Source organism: Octopus bimaculoides, chromosome 2, assembly GCF_046866305.1.
Source record: "Octopus bimaculoides isolate indiv1 chromosome 2, ASM4686630v1, whole genome shotgun sequence".
NCBI lineage: Eukaryota > Metazoa > Mollusca > Cephalopoda > Octopoda > Octopodidae > Octopus > Octopus bimaculoides.
This window is the reverse complement of record NC_142929.1, coordinates 61623280-61633279: the sequence shown is the minus strand read 5'-3', so window position 1 is coordinate 61633279 and position 10000 is coordinate 61623280. Positions and strand designations below refer to the sequence as shown.

Genomic DNA, 10000 nt, shown 5'->3' with positions numbered 1-10000 from the left:
TTAGCTGTCCATCCATCCATCTTTCTATCTACACAGTCATCGATTCAGTTGCCATTCATCTGTCTTATTGTTTAGCAGTATTTCATCCCTAATAGAACAGATCTTTGATCACAGGTATTTGAGCTGTAACCTTCCTATTTTGTTAGGTAGCTACTAAAACAACATTATCTAATGTACCTCATCCTTACCTAAGACAATAACGTATGTTATGAGTTTCAAGGAGAATCCTTAGCAAAGGAAAATGGAAGTTACTAGTTCCATCTTTGAACAGAAAGTGAATCAGATTTTCTGAAAATCCTTGAAACTTTACCTATGGAACTGCTGACATTATCCTTTACTGAGGATTTTTATTAACTCCTTCATCATGGAAATACCAAACACATTTATCTTTCACTCTGAGCATGCTTTGGTTTCTTGAAGAACTGGTAACTACTAATATTCTTAATTAAAGATATTCTATATTCTATAGAAATGCAGAATATCCTCAATTGAGGATATTCTACATTTCTATATTTTCTTATTTCTCTCTCTCTCTCTCTGATGATGGAGTACTTAGCTTACCTGGAATTCTTTACTTGATAACATATGATTCACCTGCTTAGCTATTCTAGAAACAGCTGTAGCATATTTTACTTATACCTACCCTGCACTATGTTTGTATGATTAATTAAATGTTCTAGAATGATGCCAAATGTTTTGCTCATTCATTATTTGTTTTGATATGTGTGTATGTGTTTATATCTTGTATGTTGTGTGTACAATTAGATGTATGACTGCTACTGTTTGGTGTAGAGCTCTTCAGATTTACCAGTCTGCTTCAAGTACAGTGGTTTGGCTGGTACTGTACTTATGTACTGTACTGGTTATGAGCAAATGTTGGGGAAATTATAATAAACACCTGCTACTCAGAGTTTCATATTCCCATTCCTGCCGAACGTAAACGTGAAACTCTGAGTAGCATTTTATAGTGATATTTTTGAGATGTTTTTGCAGTTTCGTTAATAATAATAATAATAATGATAAAGTGTGTATATATATATATATATATATATATATATATATATGAAATTATATATATATATATATATATATATATATATATATATATATATATATATATATATATATGAAATTATATATGTGTATATACCTTGCAAGAAGCCCATGAGGTGGTCGTGGTGGTGCTTGTTGTCATTCATTATAAACACTTATGTAAATCAAATCATTAATCTGTTTATCTATTTCTAGAGAACAGGAAAGTGGTTTAATCCCTCCTTGCAAGTGATGTAATATTCTCTTTCCATTAATGTTGATTTGGAATTCAATGTATACTCCTCCCTTTATTCAAAATATATTTGAAGCATAGACTGTGAGAAGAACCTTCTGTCTAAACTTTGATTTTGCTGTCATTCATTGAAAGCTCTGATGTTACATGCAGTTTCTCGCATCTCTTCTTTGATATTCTTTAGACTACGTTCTGAAAAAGAACATGGTCTTAAGCTTGAGCAGTTGAAATCCCATTTTTTGAAGTTGGTTAATATAAAATGGAGAAAGAAAAGTATGGTAAAATAAATTACAAGTCATAATAATTTTAAGTCTAAGACTGTTTAACATAAAATAGAAACCAATTCTCAAGCATCACTCCTAACTGCAGAAAAATCAATAGTTGCTTGCTTGAAATTCTGAAACATAATTTGTCATGTCTCTTTTAATATTTCCTAATGTCTTGAAAAAAAAAAAAAAAAAGACAGTAAGAAAGAAAAATGTTAAGAGTCTTTTTGCAGAGAGGCAAAAAAGAAAAATTGGGGGAATATTGAGGAAAGAGACTCCCTAAATAATTATAGGTATGAGTATATAAAAGTTGGAGTGCTGTTGTTCTGTCTTTAAGTGATTTCAAATTAGTCTGGTTAAGAAAAGTGGTGGGGGATCAGTTAAAACGAAAATTTAAGGAATATTTTAATTTGTTGTGTCTAAATCATATTAGATGTGCAGCATTCATTTATGAGAAGAGTTGATCACAAGAGAACTTTTAGCTAATATGTGCTAGCATGGCTGTGTGGTAAGAAGCTTGCTTCCCAACCACATGGTTCCAGGTTCAGTCCCACTGCTTGGCATCTTGGGCTTCTGCTGTAACCTCAAGTCAACCAAAGCCTTGTGAGTGGATTTGGTTGATGGAAACTGAAAGAAGACTGTTGTATATATGCATATATATATGTATATATATATATGTGTGTGTGTGTGTGTGTGTGTGTGTGTGTGTGTGTCTTTGTGTCCTTGTTTACCCCCCTCCCCCACCAAATGACAACCAGTGCCGGTGTGTTTATGTCCCTGTAACTTAGTGATTTGGCCAGAAAAGGTTAATAGAATAAGTATCAGTCTTTAAAAATAAGTACTGGGGTTGATACATTTGATTAAAAATTCTTCAAGGTGGTGCCCCAGCATGGCCACAGTCCAATAACTGAAACAAATAAAAGATAAAGAAAAAAAAAAGGAAAATAGATTATAAATGTATGTTAGGGTGGAAAAGTATCATGAGTTTGATGATGGCGGGTACTTGCTGTAGATCAAAGAAGCTACAAAGTTGATACAAAGAAAGACCATTGTTACACACCCACTCAATTCATGACAGGTTGAGATGGTGCGGGGCAACAAACAGTAAAATGTATATTAGTTAGAAATGACGTTTGAGCTGTTAAACAATTAACCTTAGAGTACAAAAAACAACAACCCCAAAACAAGATAAGATGAATTATTCTGTCTTGTATGAGGGTTTACACAACACTGGAAACTAGTGGACATAGTGGTTATAAGAATGTTTTCTTTTATTTACATATCATTTACAAGTTCATTCAAAGAATTCTTGCTTTCAAAGACAGATTATTTGTAATATCGTAACATAGAAACTGCTATTTGGTGACATAGTAAGTTGATAAAACAAATGATACACAGAAGAGCTTGCACAAGAGAATAAAGACTTCTGTTGTTTATCTGAAGATAACAAACTGCACATTTCCGATTATTGTGCCTTTCTTTATTACCATCAATGTAATTTGTTCTGCTACAATTAGTACTTCTACATATGATATTTTTCTTCATCCATCTTTTTGAGATTGATAAAATGAAATACCAGTCAAGAACTGGTGTTATTATTATTGACTAATCTCGTTCTTTCAAAAATTGCTGGTCTTGTGCTTGAATTAAAAACAGTTGTTGTTATTGTTAAAATACAGATATAAAATAAATTTTAAACTATTTAGTATAAATCAGAAGTATCTAATTTACAACTTCTGTTGTTAGGATATTAATTTTTATTTAAATTCAAGGCTCCTTCATTTTTAGAACTAGCTTAGCTTTTAATCTTCATCTTGAAACCCACTTTTATACACTTCTATCATTTATACATTTTCCCCATACAAACCTATCTCTAAAGTCATCCCTTTTCACAAATATTAGATTCTGTGAGGATTATTATTGACACTATTCTACTAATTATATTTTTATCCCGTTTTACATTTAGTGTATGTCTTTATTTATATAAAGTATATTGAAGTGTCATCTAAACTCATGGTTGCTGCTATTTTCTAAAACAAACTTTAAATATATATACTATTATATATTATGTTCAGGATATCATATTTCAATGATCATTGTATGATCTGTCACTCATGTTAAGGCCTTTATTATTCCTTTAAAGCAGTGGTTCTCAACCGGGATCCGTATGACCTTTGGTGGTTCATATAAGAATTTTAGGGATCTATGCAAGCAAAATAGTAAACTGAGAATCCTCAATAGTATTTTAAGGGCCCATGGAAAAAATTTGCTTCAGATGTTATTTACTTGCAAGAAATAGCTAAGTTTATTTATCTAACATCTTACATATTGAATGAGTGAAAAACAAAATAGAAATTTTGAATGCAGTATATATAAAGCTAGTTTTTAAACATAGAGTGGCTATAGAAGACCACCAGAATAAATTATTAAACAGAGGGGTCCATAGATTAAAAAAAAAAATGCTTGATAATCACTGTTTCAAAGCAAACTCTTATTATGTTAATATTTAGCCCCAAGACAGCCCTGACTGAGCAAACCTATGATCAAAGTCTTTCTAGCCATGACCATCTCATATTTGTCTTTTTGATATTTTGTATTTATGAGTGCATTCTCCAAAGTGTCCTTTTTTTAAAAAATATAATTAGATGTGGGAGATAAAGCTACTCTTTATGAAGGCCCTCTTTGGCTTCTGTTTACTTTAGTTATATGTAACAGTGTGGTTATGTGTAACTGACTCCTTCGGAAGAACATTTCATCTAATCCTTTCATCAGTTTTCTTACTTTGAGCATATCAACAATAATAACATTTATAAACAACCCATGAATCTTGAAATGCACCCTCCGCTCCTCCATACAATTATAATACTAATTACACTTATAGTACTAATTGTTGACGTAGAATGCTCACAATCTGTCCCATCCTCCTTCTTAACATTTACAACTGACTTATTGCTTCTTCCAGTCTCATTCAATCCGAACAACACTTCTTCACACTCACCCTTCACGTTTTGCATACATTAGACACTGTCCTTCGTGCAGTCTTAGTGTGTCTTGTCATGTTTGTTTGTGTCAACTGCTATGAATGGAAACTTCTAAAGGTTATATTCTCTCAGTTTCAAGTAATTCAGACCATCTCATAAAGAAATGCCAAACTTTGTGGAGGGAACCTGTAGAGGAGGTAGACCCAGGAAGACATGGGATGTGGTGGTGAAGCTTGATATTTGAATGTGGGGTTTCATGGAGAGGATGACAAGTGACCGTAGCCTTTGGTGATTTGCTGTGCTTGAGAAAACCTGTTAAACCAAATGATATCATAGTTGTGGCCAGTGCTGGTGACACATAACAGCATCTGTGCCTGTGACATGTATAAGCACCCATACTGATGACATATAAAGCACCTATGCCGGTGACACATAAAAGGCACCCACTACACTGTTGGAGTGGTTGTCATTAGGAAGGGTATCCAGCTGTAGAAACCAAGCCAAAGTCAGACTGGATCATGGTGCAGCTCTCCAGTTTGCCAGTTCCAATCAAGCTGTTTAACCCATGCCAGCATGGAAAGCAGCTATTAAATGATGATGATGGTGATGATCTGTATATATATGTGTGTGTGTGTGTGTGTTTGTCTTTGTGTTTTCACCACCACCACTCCTTGACAACTGGTGTTGGTGTGTTTATGTCCCTGTAACTTAGCAGTTTGGTAAAAGAGCCCAATAAAATAAGTACCAGGTTTAACAAAATTTAAGTACTGGGGTTGATTGATTTGGCTAAAAATTCTTCAAGGCAGTGCTCCAGCATGGTTGTAGTCTAACAACTGAAACAAATAAAAGATAAAAGAATATTGAACAATGTAGTCCTAGATATATGGTGACTGTCAAAAAGCAAAATGATATGGTCATGGCTTGAACAACTTTAATGATGGTCTACTCAATAATGGTTAACTTGGGGCCTAAACACTTGCCTAAAAGATAGTCTCATGTTCCTTTCTCATACCATATTGGAAATTTCTCTTGAAATTTTTAGAACTGTTCAAATAAAGTTTGCATTCATGTGAAAAATAATGGTGAAATTTCTTCCCTTTCTTTATCATCCCATTACCTTTCTATTTGAAACTCTCTGTGTGTGTGTGTGTGTGCATTAGAAAACAAGTTAGCTGAAGAAGAAATGTTAGGTAAAACCTAAAAAAATGTTACCAAGGACTTACAAAATCTATAGACTGCTAACATGATAAAGTAGTTTACATTCAACTTTGATTCTGTTACATATATTTTATATCAGTATATACCACCAGTGACTGTATTTTATATATATATATATATATATATATATATATATATATGATTTACTCTGATATATATTATTGTTCCAGTTCGTACCAAAAAATATATTCTATTTTCTAAAACATCTGATACTGCACAGAATAAAACATATCTATTTGATGAACATTTTACATATTCAATCTGGTGGCTGTATTATCATTTATTATTATTATCATCATCATCATCATCATTATTATTATTATTATTATTATTATTATTAGTAGTAGTAGTAGTAGTAGTATTGTTATGTTGTTTTTTCATGTTGTTGTTTTCAATAAAGACTATATACTAACAGGAAATGTTTAGAGAAAAAACAAAAAGGAACATTAATCTCCTGACCTTAGGCCTGTGTCTTTAAGATAGATGTTTCACTGTCCTCCAGAGTCATTGCACATGTGTAACTCCTCTTTTCCTTTGGTTGGGAGCAAGATAACTGAATTATCACATCTGTCCCCCCTCCTTCTCTTCCTCCTTGTCGGCTTCCTCTTCCTTCACCTTCCCTTCTCTGATAACTTGGAACCAACCTGCTTTCTTTTACTGTCTTTCCACAGTAGGTAACAACTGTCTGTTATCTACATTATCATTGTAATGTATTGACAAATAATGAACTATCTACATCATTAAAACTATATACATTTTAAACATTATGAATTTGAAATTTAAAAAAAGAAAAGACAACAAAACAACCCTGGTCACTTGAAGCTCATTAACAGATATGTTGTTTTTTTCTCTGCTATGTTTAAAATTGCAAGAATCCATTTAGTTCAAAGATGTGAACAAAAACATTTAGATTTACCAATGAAACACTTTGATTCTTAAACAGTTTAGACTTTATTGATATTGTTGTTGGCATTCTGTCGCTTACGACGTAGAGGGTTCCAGTTGATCCGATCAACGGAACAGCCTGCTCGTGAAATTAACGTGCAAGTGGTTGAGCATTCCACAGACACGTGTACCCTTAACGTAGTTCTCGGGGATATCCAGCGTGACACAGTGTGACAAGGCTGACCCTTTGAATTACAGGCACAATAGAAACAGGAAGAAAGAGTGAGAGAAAGTTGTGGTGAAAGAGTACAGCAGGGTTCGCCACCATCCCCTGCCAGAGCATCGTGGAGCTTTTAGGTGTTTTCGCTCAATAAACACTCACAACGCCCGGTCTGGGAATCAAAACTGCGATCCTATGACCGCGAGTCCGCTGCCCTAAACACTAGGCCAATGCACCTCCACTTATTGATATAAACACAAAAGAATTACAAGCAGATAGGATAAGCATGTTACCTGGTTAGAGTTGTTATTTAACTCCAGATTAGCCCTGATTGAATAAACCTATAAACTATGGGTGTCCCCACTGTTGTTATCTTGTCTCTATTATTTTACTTTTTTAGGCAGTAGAATTGAAACCTAAATCACATGGTTGTGAGGCAAACTTCTTAACTATACAGTCATGCCTGTGTCTATTTTGCTTCATTTTCAAAGATGAAATTTACACTGGTATTTAGCAAAATTTTTAGTCTAAATAATGAAGTAAGAGATCTTCTTCAGTCACTTCTATAACTTTTTACCCCATAAAAGAAAACAGCAAAACAAAATATCCATAGAGTAAAATGAACATTTGGGAATGAAATTGATTAAAAATAATTCTTCATTATAAATTAGTTACATTAGGAAAAATCTACAAAGGCTTAGGTTTTGCTGATTAGCATGACTTTAAGACAAGCTGGAGTTGTGTTTTACAAAAGACAAAATAAATTATAATTTCTTAACACTTAAAAGAAAAATTGCTTCATGGAGACAATGCACTGGAAAGGAGTTCCAAAAGTTATCAGTGAGATATAAGAATTAGTATTGAATAATCTGTGGTTGATATTCTTGGCTCAGTTCTCATTTTCAAGCTGTAGATGAGCAATTGACCCAAACATGTCAAAAGAAAATGGGAAAATGATTACAAGTCTATCCTTCTAAGTATGGTTTTTAGAAGATGGTTTCACTACTTGGAATGTAAGCCAGTATTGTTATCTGAATATTGTAGAATTCAACATGGTAATAGGTGAAAGTGTTTAATCATATTTGGTCAAAGTTTAACACCCTTTCCTAGATGAAAAATATTTCTTTCCTTAAATATTACATCAGTATTCACATCATAACTCTTTGATTTAGATATTATAGATTTTATTTTGAAACAGTCAAATGAAAAAAAAAAATTAATTAAAAAAACTTTCCAAATTTTATTTTCAAGTAAGATAAAACAATAAGTATATATATAGGTTATGAGACATTTTCTCACTTTGTTATTTTGTCTTGTTTTTTAATTCCTTAATTTTATTAGATATTTTAAAATCTAATTTTGATACATTCTTGCTTTCCCATTATATTAAATTTATGAGAAAAATATATTACAATTAATCATGACAAAATTAAATAAGTGTCCGACAGATGTATTGTTGTCTTTCTTCAACATATCAGATTGCAAGTATTAATGCTGTCGATTGTTGTAGTAGAATGAAGTAAAATCACTAAGGATGTTGGATGATGATTAGCTGTAAGTCTCCTTCTGTGTCTGAGTAGAGACATTCTCTGTTCACCTAACCAAGCGAAATTTCTAGCAGTTCTTGTAAGAACATGACATGTAATAAATTGGCATTGTATACAGGTAGATATTCACTTCTTATCCAATTAACATATTTGAATTCATAGTTTTGATTTCAAATTTTGGCACAGGGCCGGTAATTTCAGGGGAGGGGATAAGGCTATTACATCAACTCCAGTGCTCAACTGGTATCTATTTTTATCCCCCCCCCCCCAAAAAAAAACAGAAAAGGATAAATGGCAAAGATGACATTGGCAGAATTTGAACTCAGAACATAAAGACAGCTGAAATGCTACTAAACATTTTGCCCAGTGTGCTAATGATTCTGCCAACTCACCACCTTATTCATAGTTAAGTGTTGGACCTCTGTAGTTTATTGAAACTCATCATGATCATAACTTACCAAGCATAACTCTCTATGAAGCATGGAAGCATAAGCTATCGATGACTTTTCTCCAATGTTCTCAATTCTAGACTGTCTTTTCCTCTCCCAGGTCTTGTTGGCCATGCTGGGGCACTTCTGCCTTGAGGAATTTTTAGTTGAATGACTTATTTTCTTTTTACTTATTTTCTTTTAAAGCCTGGTATTTATTCTATCAGTCTCTTTTGCTGAACTGCTAAGTTACAGTGACATAAACACATGAACATTGTTTGTCAAGTGGTGGTGGTGGTGGGACAAACACCAACACAAAAACACACACACACATGTTTGTGTATATATATATATATATATATATATATATATAAAAGACACCATTTCGAGCGTGGCCGTTTTCGTGCGGATGACACGTAAAAGCACCCACTACACTCTCTGAGTGGTTGGCGTTAGGAAGGGCATCCAGCTGTAGAAACTCTGCCAAATTAGATTGGAGCCTGGTGTTGCCATCCGGTTTCACCAGTCCTCAGTCAAATCGTCCAACCCATGCTAGCATGGAAGGTGGACGTTAAACGATGATGATGATGATGATAGTAAACGAAAGACAGAAGATGGAGTATACAAGAATTTATCATTAATCACAATAATCGTTTTGACACATCTAGCAATACAGTGTAAATTTTCTTGACACTACCTTCTGTCTTGATACTGGATTATTTGAATCATTTCATAAGCCAAATGTTCATATTAAGTACATAAATGTAGCATCCAACCACCACTCTTGATAATATGGGGACTAGTTAATATTTCTACAAGAATTTCTAGATTATCTGCTAATAAAATTTTCGCATCACATGCAACTTATTATAAAGCTGCTTTACCTAGGGCTGGGTAACGTGAAAAAAATTCAATATATACAAGAAACAGGCATACACAACATTGGTAATTTCTCCAATAGTAATGCACATTGTACACCATCACAACATCACGGTATGAGAACTCACTCAGAGAATACAGGCCAGGAAGAATTGGTCAAGACAATGAACTACCAATGAAAACTCATAGACACATGCAACATAGTATTCCAGCTGCTTGTAACACTGTAAATTATTCCAATCCTGTACAACACACTAGATGCATTAATCTAAACAACAGATATAGAAATCA

At 33.4% G+C, this 10000-nt stretch overlaps 1 protein-coding gene across 2 annotated transcripts in view; it reads left to right on the top strand.

Moving 5' to 3' along the window:
• Positions 1-10000, top strand: part of LOC106869440 (small ribosomal subunit protein bS16m) — a 430651-nt gene that overhangs the window by 355736 nt on the left and 64915 nt on the right. The gene's annotated exons all lie outside the window — the stretch shown is intronic.